At 47.7% G+C, this 12,474-nt stretch overlaps 1 protein-coding gene and 1 long non-coding RNA gene across 2 annotated transcripts in view; one reads left to right on the forward strand and one right to left on the reverse strand.

Moving 5' to 3' along the window:
* Positions 1-12,474, reverse strand: part of dapk1 (death-associated protein kinase 1) — a 67,857-nt gene that overhangs the window by 44,970 nt on the left and 10,413 nt on the right. The gene's annotated exons all lie outside the window — the stretch shown is intronic.
* On the forward strand, positions 625-2,422 carry LOC113020890 (uncharacterized). Its single transcript, XR_013912524.1, has 2 exons — positions 625-1,205; positions 1,416-2,422. It is a non-coding gene; the product is annotated as an uncharacterized LOC113020890 (long non-coding RNA).

The raw sequence follows: 12,474 nt of genomic DNA on the forward strand, positions 1-12,474 counted from the left end.
CAACACCAGCTGCACACACACACAGACGAGGGGAAAATGGCAGCGGTTCAACTGAACTGTCTTCCCCTGGTGAGGAAAAGCAAACAAACAGGCTTTCCCTGCTAGACTCTGTGTTTAACCCGGAGCTACTTTAACAGAGGTTAAAGTGGCGGCTCCCTGCTGCATGATGACAGAGCCCTCGTGTTTACGTTGCTAGCAGAGCCTGGCAGAGTGAGGAAATCCTTCTCATCCTCCAGAGACGTGCAGGGAGAGCGCCGACGTGCACAAATGTTGCTGAGCACAGAGACGGGGCAGAAGTAACGAGCAGAGGAAAAACCCTTCCTGGGAATCGCTGACAAACAGAGGCAGGTTTTCAAGAGCACCTCTCCCCGGCTCTCTGATAGTCTGCAGGATCAGATTGCTGAGCTCCCTTTGTTGTGCTTGAAGCACAGACAGGGCTTCCCACTTTTGGCCTACTTGTTTCACCAAAGCAGCTGGAAGGGAGGGGATGACGGAGAGGAGCTGGTCGGGAGCTCTTTGCATTACTCAACACTGCAGGAGGTTATCTGTGCTTAGATACGCAGCGTAGCTTTAGGTTGATACAGCAGGTCAGAGTGACAGGACTATCCCACCCAGGTATGGCAAGCCGTTAGAGCCATAAATCGCCACTTTCCTAACCCGTTTGGTTAAGAAATGGCGTAAAAAACGCCGTGTAATTATTCAAAACGCCGAAAAAAGCGGCGTTCTGTTCCGACAAACGCCGCTTTTTCCGCCACTCGGATGGCGCCCTGAACGCACCATCCGAGTGACGTAAAAAGCGGCGTTCAAAGACAGACGGAAACGCCGTTTTTTACGTTACTCGGCACAAAACGCCGTTTTTATGCATCTTTGAACGGCGTTTTTTACGGCGTTCTCTGCCAGCTGTAACGGCGTTTAAAACGGCGTTTTATTGAAATTATGCAGGGCACTCCCCATGGTTCCCTCATCCAATTACTTTCAACTCATTTCACCCAATCAAAGAAGAGGAAGTGCAGACCACACTAATGCATCACCGATTCACCTTGCTGCTAAGTGATTGCCTATTCAGTACCAGTGCTTGTCACAGTATTCACTTGTATTATAATCCCACTATGCATTTTGATGTGTTTAAGGCATGATCGAGCAAACAAACGACAGAATACTTTTTCTGAAACCTTAACTGTGTTACCTGTTATGGCAGCTAACAGGTAATGAGCAGAGCTAGCTCTGCTCATTTCTGAGCTTCTTTCTTATTTTCCTCTTTACTTCTCTTAACCTTTAACTTATGTTTTAGCAATCAGATCCTGCCATCTTGCATTACCGCTTCGTGCTAGTTATGTTGACTTTTCTCTTCTTTTGTCTCCACTTTTTTCACCCGTGTTTGGACACTCGGCGCATGGCTCCTTTGTTTACATTAGGGATCAGCTGTTAGCGCTGCGCCCTGCAGCTGCGCTACCGGCAGACAGACCCTACATCCCCAGTGAGGGAAGAAACGGGGGTGATGTCTCCCGAGGACACCTCACACACCATCTCTCCTTCCTGTAATCACTTTAAATGTGAGATCGCTCCCTGTCCTCCCGTACTGGTGATGGTGAAGCCAAGGAGAGAAGGCCCAAGTAATAAACACCCGTTTCAAAGAACCGACCTGTGTCTGTGTTGTTGTGAATTCTGTCATGGAAATCAGTGCATTTCCTGAAAGAAATCTCTCCTTCCGGGTCATCCGTGGATCGAGTTTCCTTCGAGACGTGGGCAGCGATAAGCAGAGTTTTGTATAAGATTAATTATTCAAAGTAAGCTCAGGTATGCCGTTCAGCGGGTTAGTTACAGCGCCGGGAGTAGCCTGGGAGAACAAAATGATACAGAGACTGCTTTCCCAAAATCAACTCAAAGTTTATTCTTCTGTGCAGGGTTTTTATAGGCAGAAGGGTTCGTGTGTCAATAAGTTTCAAGTTACAAGTTACAACCATATAAGGAAGTTCCCCCTAGCTCTGAAAGGGGCCTTCTATAATCTCAACATACTTTTGACAGGTCCATTAAACACTAGACAGTTAGAATCCTTTAGTGATATAAGTTTGCACATGGTAGAATACTGCATGTAGTTATTTGCATTAGGAAATGTTTAACCATATATACCTAGAGGCACATAATCAATGGTGTGTGATCTTTAGCAGGCTGCAAACTTGATGTGCACTCGAGGAATGCACTGTCCCACTATACCACAGCAGGATCAACGCAGCTATGCCTGTTCCAGTTTAAGTGCCTTCTTTACATATAGATGAACTGTTGGATTTTCCAGACCAGCAGGCCAAAGGAAGTTGCCCGTGGGGTCGCAGCAAGAGGAGATGAAGTTCAAACAAAGGGCATTGCAGAAACAGGGTCCTTTGTATAATATCATCAAAAAAGGTATTCAGTACATGCTCCCAAAATACTAAAATATCTAACATTTCCTGTATCCTTTGGGGCAACAGACCTGAGTCACACTTTTAGAGAAGTACCTGGTGAGGTGGATTGAGAGGAATATCCATGATGCATGGCAGTTTGTTCACTCACTTCCTCTCCACCACAGCTTCCGAAGGGCAGCCAATCACAGAGCTTGCTCTCCTGATCCAAGAAGAACACATCAAAGTGCGCTGCACAAGCTTGCTCACAAAAAATAGCCTGCCCATACACTGCTTGTGTACAGCTTCTGTTTTGATCTTCCAGTTCAGCAAATGTATATATGTGGGTGTCCAGGTATTTGTGCTCCTCCACCACATCATATCAGTGGGTTCAGTATCTTATACTTTTGTCAAGATAATGCACACTGCAGCCGACAGTTATCAGAAAGAAGCCATTACCAAGTTACATGGATTCTTTTTTTTTTTTTATAACTTCATGTCATATAAACTAGTTATGTTATGTGCAACACTGTCATGTGCCACTCTGGTTTTATGTTTCAAATTCGTGTAAGACATCCACAGTACTCTGATGACATTGACAAGGACATCTCCAGTTTACATGGGAAACTATTATTTCAGGTTCTTGAGATTACTTATTTACGTCACTTTTGAGAAAACGTACATACAGGTCTGATTCAAAACTGTATATCTATTTTTTTAATGCATGTTGAAAGGGCAAAAATATTCATGAGATACTGTTAACATTATTAAATTTGAAGGCTATTATACAGTGGTATTACTTTAAACTGAGTAAAACGGTATTTTGATAAAAGTTAAGTTCTCCGTTTGTTTCAGAAAGAGCATACTGTCATTTACTTGCTTTTATTATTTATTTATATGCCCTCCGCGGACCATCTCTGCACTGCGTGGGTGATTAGTGGCTCCCTGCACAGTAAGGGCTGCACACACAGGGACAAGACGCACTCGGTTACGATCGGATCTTCCCTGGGCAGGGGGAGGTGATGAACTGTATGCCACTTTTTCATTGGCATACATTAAGTACAATGTTTTATTGCCTACGGTGGGGCAGGTCACATACTGGGTGAAGGTGGGCAGTGTGGAGTCCAGCGAGACATGATTAAAGTCCCCTGATATTAGAAGAAGAGCTCTCGGAGATTGCGTTTGCAGTCTGCGGACCACAGAGAGTCACAGGCTACCTCCACGGATGCTAACCGCTAATAGCGCAATGTCTGTGTTGCAGAGTTGTTCTTTCACAGCGATGTGCCCAGAGATACCACAACCGTCTTTAACAAACACTGCCAGCCCCCCTCCTTTCCTCTCACCGCTGTCTCTCGTCTTGTCCGCCCGCAGCAGCTGGAAGCCGGGCAGCCTACTCACAGAGGGAGTACCGGGATACTGCCACTGTGACCGGGTTAGCGTCATTAGCTCCTCAATCATATCAGGGAGCGATCTCACATTTAAAGTGATTACAGGAAGGAGAGATGGTGTGTGAGGTGTCCTCGGGAGACATCACCCCCGTTTCTTCCCTCACTGGGGATGTAGGGTCTGTCTGCCGGTAGCGCAGCTGCAGGGCGCAGCGCTAACAGCTGATCCCTAATGTAAACAAAGGAGCCATGCGCCGAGTGTCCAAACACGGGTGAAAAAAGTGGAGACAAAAGAAGAGAAAAGTCAACATAACTAGCACGAAGCGGTAATGCAAGATGGCAGGATCTGATTGCTAAAACATAAGTTAAAGGTTAAGAGAAGTAAAGAGGAAAATAAGAAAGAAGCTCAGAAATGAGCAGAGCTAGCTCTGCTCATTACCTGTTAGCTGCCATAACAGGTAACACAGTTAAGGTTTCAGAAAAAGTATTCTGTCGTTTGTTTGCTCGATCATGCCTTAAACACATCAAAATGCATAGTGGGATTATAATACAAGTGAATACTGTGACAAGCACTGGTACTGAATAGGCAATCGCTTAGCAGCAAGGTGAATCGGTGATGCATTAGTGTGGTCTGCACTTCCTCTTCTTTGATTGGGTGAAATGAGTTGAAAGTAATTGGATGAGGGAACCATGGGGAGTGCCCTGCATAATTTCAATAAAACGCCGTTTTAAACGCCGTTACAGCTGGCAGAGAACGCCGTAAAAAACGCCGTTCAAAGATGCATAAAAACGGCGTTTTGTGCCGAGTAGCGTAAAAAACGGCGTTTCCGTCTGTCTTTGAACGCCGCTTTTTACGTCACTCGGATGGTGCGTTCAGGGCACCATCCGAGTGGCGGAAAAAGCGGCGTTTGTCGGAACAGAACGCCGCTTTTTTCGGCGTTTTGAATAATTAAACGGCGTTTTTTACGCCATTTCTTAACCAAACGGGTTAGGAAAGTGGCGATTTATGGCTCTAACGGCTTGCCATACCCAGGTTCACTACACGCAGTCACGCCTGTGGAACGTACACACGTGGACGATGAACAAGTAACCGAACCTGCGTCTTACACAGAGCTCAGTCTGTGAAGAGCATCGGTCCAGCCGAGGGAGCAAAGACAATTTCATTTTGTGTCTGCGGCCTCTCAGCTCCTCCAATAACGTGCTCATTTACTGAGCGCGCGTCACATACAGGAAGTTTCTCCTGCCTCATGCTACAGCACCGCCGTTTATCTAGTTACAGCTTTACTCATTAAGCTCTTTGCTTGCTCTGTTCGCTTCACTGAACTGTTGTTGTTTGTCATGCTGTCTTTATTTCCTATTTTCTCAGAGCTTGCATCGAGTCTTTTGGCTGCTGCGACATCATTTTTCCAGCTTTCATATAACAATTTTTCCCAGTGGCGTTAATAATTACAGCCAACCTGTTACAGCAGCTCTTATTACAGCTTTGCCACGTTACAGAAAGATGTATGAGGAAGCTGAAGAGCGCACAAACAAGCAGCCCTGAGCCGTGGGGGCTCGAGTCCTGAGCGCACACCCGCCGCCGGCGCGATGTTGGATCGGCGCGACCTCGATGCTTAGTTAGAGGTCGCTGCTCTTGTCGGGAATTCGGCCTTGTCATGGTGAGGCAGCGCCGGAATGAACAATGTTCAGTGGTAATGAGCAGCAGGAAGGCCTCGTACACACAAGTCGGTGAAGTGGGAGTGGGCAGGGAACGCGTTTCATGATAACAACGCAGCACAATGCAGCAGAGAGGAAGGGCGTCTGGGTGAGAACACGCGGCCGCACATGTTTGCTACGTCGCTGTGTTTCGTCTCCTTCTGTTCTTATCTGTAATTGTTGTTACAGCGTGAACTCCCACGGGAACAACGGCCACGCCCGGGAGCAGAAGCAGCTGCCGCTCTTTACAGCACGATGTGCAAACGCACATGAGAGAAGGGAGAAGCTTAAAAGCTCTCAGCGCAGATCCACCGACCTCATGTTGGACCATGTGGGACCATGTGGGTCCAACATGAGGTCATAAAGCAGGTTTGTGTGTCGGTGACCAAACCAAACCTGCAGGGGCCGATGCAGCTGTACAGATGCAGCTGTACAGCTGCAGCACTGCTGCTCCACAAACAGCTTGTCGTTGTAAGAACTGAAGCAGCGAGAGTCACAGAGACGGTCGGAGCTGCAGGACACTCAGCGAAGCAGCTGCTGGGAAGCTTTGGTAACATAAGGTGTCATCATCAGCGTTCAGCTGCTCGAGGAAAAGGAGAAACTACTCAGGACAGTAATGTTTAAGTACAGCCTGATGAAAACAGTTTATTAATTTAACGCCAACGTCGAGACGTCTGCATCAAACCAGAGGAGGAACTCAGCGACGGTTTAATGGAGCCAAAGCTGAGCAGTGACAGCGAGCTGCTACCACAGACTCACTGTGCTTTTCTTTATGGGCAGTTCAGTTACTTTCATGCCTCCGACTCTGAGGAACTTCAGCTCTGACACTAATCAGTAAAGTTCTCTTTTACCAGTTAATCAAATATAAACACTTTTACTCGCTGTGAAGCAAAAACAAGGTTTAAGAAAGTGTTTCTGCTCATTTCATCACAGCTGCTCAGGTTAAAGCATCAGCAGCAGAGGAAGTACACGATGAAAGCTTCTGGGTTATTCCTGAGGTTCCTGCTGTTTTCACGAGTCCGAGAATCACGTCGGGATTTTGTCCGAATCTGAAGGAGATGGCCTCTACTCCAGATGCAATCCTCCTCCTGTTGGTGAAGCAGCTGCCACACGGGGCAACAACTCGCTAGCTGTGAATAGATGAACCTTTTACCAGCAGCTACTGTCAGGTCAGTGCAGGGAGAGTTAAGGACATGCAGGAATAAGAGGTAAATGCATCAGGAGAGAAAAGAGGGAAGTGAAGAAGGAATAAATCCTGGGAAGTCCCCCATGCAGCCGGAGCCTGGAGCACTTCAGCGTCACCTGATCCAGGCCTAACTATAAGCCTTTAAAATGTAAGGTCTTAAAAGCAGAGATGGCGTCTGTCTGCTGAGTCCAGACTGGATCAGAGTCCACTGGAGAGGAGAAGGACAGCTGAAGACTCATGCAGGCTTCAGTCTGAGTGACAACATGATATTATCCCAACATCGCTGTGCAAGAAGCTGCAGGATGACAATAAAAAGCTCTCTAATTATGAGGTCACTAACATGTGTTTGCATCTCCACAGGTTAATGTTCAGGTGTGGAAACTGATCTGTGACGATGTGATCAGCAGGTCAGAAACACACTGAGGCAGATCTGCATCAGCGCAGTTTTCTGATTGACACCGAACCTCAAATCACATGAACATTAAAACTACGCAGGCCTCACATAAACATGACAGGATTATTTTAGCAGCACAGGGTTGTGTTGGAAAGGAGCCTCCTCAGTGAGAACGAAGTGATAACAAGCTCACGGAAGTTCATGTTGTCAACGCAGGGTGTCTGGCACAGCTCGGGCTGACAGCAGCTGATGACACACACACACACACACACACACACACACACACACACACACACACACACACACACACACACACACACCAGGAAAAGTCTGCGTTCTCTGCTGGACAGCTGACTGTAACACGATCCTGCTGGCTTTCTGTTCTCAGAGATGAGAACAAATCTCGGTGTTGTCTTCATACATCTGCATCTTTACTCCACATCATCAGGCTTTGTCCAAGCAGACACTTGTGTTTGTGTGGACGCCATTAGGTTCTGCAGAATAACCCGATGTGTAAGTGATTCCATGGCTGTCTGGGCTTGAAAAGGAAAGTAAGATGCTCAGCCTCCTAATCTTTGGCCCCAATCCAGCCATAATCCAGCCATACATCACAGCCAGGCTTGTGGGAGCAGAATTCAACGTATAAAGACATTTTAAGCCCTCAGTATAAACATACAGGGTAAAATAAAAGCCCTTCCTGCAGCAGACCGTCTGCACTGTGCAACGTGTTAACGCATCCTTTCCCCTGCTGTTACAGCACAGCTGCTTACAGGCAATCATCCCAACCCACCACCTCATGCATCTCCACCAGCAGGCTGACCAGGTCACATTACTCAGCTGCTCTCCCCCCACACTGAACAGATCCCAGCTGTTTGGACTGCAGTCAGTTAAGGTGGCAATGCTCTGAAAAGCTGCTGATAGTGGGAGAAGCCCCCCCCAGAACCTGCAGGAGATGGGAACTGGTCCTCGATGCTGGGACTGAAGAACACCAACGGGCTGCTGCTGGTTCAGGATGGTGGAGTTGGACTCGGTCCACAGGATAAGAAACCAAAAGGCTGCTCTGCCTCCTCTCCCACCAACACTGCTCTGATAAACACTGAGAGTCTCGCTTCATTTGCCAAATAAATGATAGTTATAAGCAGCTTTTAATGCACAGACTGTGTTATTTAATCACTAACAACAGCATTGAACACAAGCTCAAACTAAGTGCGCATAAATAAACTCAAGCTTCAAAGATCACGTCTTCGTAACACAAACACAACGACGAGGTTTCTCTGAGACTTTAAACACAGAAGGACAAAGACCAGCGCGCTGTCCAACACTACACTGCACCTCTCCGTCACTACTGCGAGCCAGCTATTGATTGGCTCTGTGCACTACTACTGTGAAATCGGAGAGGGTGCTGAAAAGCTGAAAAGTGTTAAGCACAATGGCGGGCAGGCTGGAAGAGCTTCGAGAAGGCGCCCACGAGGCTTCTCTGTCACATGTGACGCGGGCGCACTCGGACCGACGGAGGACGACACATTCAGTAAGTGGGAAACAACGAGTGTGATCTCACCTCCCGCTCGCCGTCCTTCGCTGCAAACCCCACAGCAAACTTTGCTTTGTTGCTTTTTTCTCCATGTTGTTCATTTTTGTGTAGACTGCTCTGTTACGAGCAAGTCACAGCCTGAAGCCATCATCATCATCATCATCGTCCTTCATGAAACAGTAACTCAGACTTCAAATAGACGTAGTGTCTGTCTTTAGGCGTGCAGGCGTTACCAGCAGCTCTCGGCTTGCATCGTTTAAAAATGCAGCATCTTTCAGTTTAACGTCTTCTGGATTTCGAGCTGATGTGTTGGTGTGCTGAACAGACTAACAGCTGAAAACGCTGCTTTTCTTTAAACTGTGAACAGAGAGGGTTTGATGAGGAGCTTTTACTGTAACTGGAAAAAACTCAAACACATCAGTGAGGCGGTGCGCTTCACATCGATCGCTGCAAACACCTGAGATCAAACGTCTCCTGTAAAGACGGTGAAACGAAACATCTGAGTTTAAACGGACGTCTGTCAGCCTTTACAAAGAAAACAGTCCCAGCATGAGTGAAAGTCACACTATTGCATGTGTGTGTGTTTCTCCTGCATTAGTAATAAACTACTGTAGGATATAATGTGATAAATAAGGACAAAGGTCTTCACGATCATCATGTATGAGCTTATTTAAATGAACCTCCCAAAGCTGTTTTGGGTGATTGTGCTCGTCTCAACTTCATCATCCACTGATGGAGGCGGATCACTGAAAGAGATCCGAGGCCATTAAACACAGGTCTACGTTTCAGGTTCGATAATGGAGGCGTCTAATAAAAGGGAGCCGCTGTAACCTGGCACGAGGCTCGCTGCCCGTCAGCTCTGTGACAAAGCGGCTTTTATGCTGCCCGATCATTGGCTGATGGGATCGTTCATCAGCGAGGCCTGCCAGGGAGAGATAAAGCGAGGCGTGCTCGTCAAACCCTGGATAGGTGCGTGACCTGCACACTTTACATTTAACCTGATCCATTACAGCGCCCGGCAGCAGTTAAGACTCAAGTGTTGCTCTGCAGGTCGCGTTCAGTCCAGCATCTACGGTGAGCGGAATAAACAGTTTTATAGTTGATGCGTCCGCCCCGCTCAGACAGGCTTCCCCTCCTCCTGATGTAGGACACCAGCGTCGTCCTGTCATCACCCTGCATGAAGGCTGTGGTCACATGAGCAGTCATGACAGGACATCAGACCCTGTGCTGCGAGTTAGTCTGAGCGCTCTGGGAGACGTGCTTTCATAGAAGTGCATGCCCTCTAATGTAGAATGGAACAGACTAGATTAGTATAGAATAGTAAAGAGTTTAAGATTCGTGTGAAACTGTTAATCACACGATTTGATAACAAAACATATTTTACATGCAGGCCATGCACAAACCGTCAGATCGATCTGCTGCACCGGCAGCCTGGGCTTCCTGCAGCTAGCACCCACACGCCTGCACTGACTGTGGCTCCATGACAGTTTATGCCAGTCCACGTCCACGTCCACGTTTCCTGCCTCATAGTGCTGCAGGAGCACGCCGCTTCATTTACCTCTCACCTCGCAGGTTTTCAGACAGGTGCTGCTGTCAGTCAGAGCTGCAGCAGAACCGACATTTAAAAATGAAATCATGTGTTTAGCTGCCAGCATTTATGATGTAAACGAGTGCAGCCATCTTTAAACGTCAGGTTGACCAGTTACGAGCATCAGCAGTTCTATGCCGTCTCCGTGGACAGCGGCGGTTAGCTGTGAATGCATCCAGTGTGACAACTGTGTGCGTATACGACTCGAGCTGACAGCAGAGGAAGCTGTTCTGCTGCAGGAGGGTTTCTGCAAAGACCTGACGTGAATACCTGAAACTGCGGAGGGTTAGTAGCCCGCACTGTTTCCTGATGTTGGCAGCTTTGGTCTTAGATGACATAAAATGTTTATTTTTTCCTTGGTACACTAATGTGTCATCTTCACCTTCTGTCTGTGTGCAGTTTCCAAGCGAGGACCCCGTCTGTGCGAATGCTCATCGTACAGTACGGCTATAAAAACACTGCTGTGTAATGTGAAATATATGACTGTGCCATCCTTTAATCAGCACTAAGAAACCGCGACCAGCAGCTCCATCAGATGTTCAGCAGGTTTCTGGCTCACCTTCCAGGTAACGACCTCGACGCACTGAGTGGTTCGCTGCTCGCTGTCAAAGCTTCACACTGACGGACGCTCGGGGTGCTGAGCGACGGCGCATTTTGCTTTTAAAATCAGAGATGAATATTTGATGGGGGTACAAATGGCTGCATCGGTGCCAAACTGCTGCACAGTGAGAGAAAACCAGCAGCGCATCAGCGGACACCAGCTCAGATTGAATCAGATCCCCCAGGAAGGTCTCCACAAAGGTTTGAACTCCTTCAAACACGACGACAAGAACACTTTCTCCAACAACAAACCCCTGAAAGACTCTGTGTCGTTTTTATTTTATCATATAAAGAGAAGGGAACTAACCGCCTTCGTTTTGGGCGATGCATCCCTTTAAACGTGCCTGCTCACTTCAATTAAAGCTTCTCTACTTAATTAAATTGTCTTTGGCTCACGGGGGATGGATACAGTCCCAGCGCTCTGCAGGCCAGCCTGCGTCCACATTCAAAACATCAGCCTGTTCCTGCTCAGCTCTCCACACTTCCTCTGCATCTGACGCTCGTTGGCTGCAAACATGCTGAAGGAAATAATAAGTAGAGACGACAACGCGCAGAAACAGTGAAGTGAAACCACAGACTGCTGACAGATGATAATCAGTTACTGCCCCTCCCAATCTGAACCTGGAGTGCCGCTCTCGTCGTCAGCTGATTTTACAGTAAGACCAGCTGAAACCTTACTGACAGTCACAACCGTCAAAGGGTTTTTCTCAGCGACACACGGCTGCTGGTTCTCCTTTATACTGAACTCATCTTTAAATGAAAGCAGGCGTCCAGAGAGCAGCAACAAACAGATATAAAAACTACAAGTTTGCATAAACAGTGTGTAAGTGGCATCGTTATAGTTTGTACTTAATTTAATAAGCCAGCCTTGATGCAGATGCTACATCTCTGAATGATCAGCACAGTTTTACACTTTTGTTGGCGAGTTCGCAGCTTCACGTTATTTCTGTGGGCTGTGCAGCTTCAGCGCTGATCATCTGAGATCTGATGCTGCGTGGTTTTTAAAACTGCTGTTAGTACGAGGGAATCAGGCCTGTGAGTGGAAGACTACACATTTCCACATACAATGAAACATACACTCCTCAATGTATCTGATTGGCTCTGCTTGCAAAGGTCACGGGTGTGTCGTGGCACATTCATCACACCAACACGATGCAGGAGCCGCAGGTTATCCTCCTTATAGACACGAGGGTAAAACAATCAGAGGCCAGTCGCTCTTTTTCACTCCGGTTCTGTTTCCACGGGCAGTGAGTCTCAGCAGAAACACAAGAGATCAGACTGTAACTGCAGCACCTCTGCAGCTCAGAGGAGTCAGAGGACAAAGCGTCTGCAGCGGCCGCAGGCTCCGAGGCGTCAGCCTGAAGACTCCCGGCGAGGCCAGGCTTTTCATTAGCACGGAGCCAAGTGTGGGAGGCCGGCGTGGAGTGCTCCCGGCCCACTCTGCGGTAGTGTGGGCCACAAACTGCACCGGCAGAAAAAACATTACGCAACCGCCGCGCCATTGTGTACGGCGGAAGGGTAACCACGGCAACAGGGCCGAGAGACTGAGGAACCGGCGCTGGTTGGAGGAAGGAAGAGTGCGGTATAATCCTGGGTGGGTGTAAACAGCGCGTGTGCGAGTGTTTGTGTTCAGATAAGCATTTTATCAGCAGTGTTTCTGACACCGGTGAAAGTTATTAAACGTCATTAACGCCCTGAGAGCGTCACTGCACCTCCGACA

Source organism: Astatotilapia calliptera, chromosome 12 (genome assembly GCF_964374335.1).
Source record: "Astatotilapia calliptera chromosome 12, fAstCal68.1, whole genome shotgun sequence".
Taxonomy (NCBI): Eukaryota; Metazoa; Chordata; class Actinopteri; order Cichliformes; family Cichlidae; genus Astatotilapia; species Astatotilapia calliptera.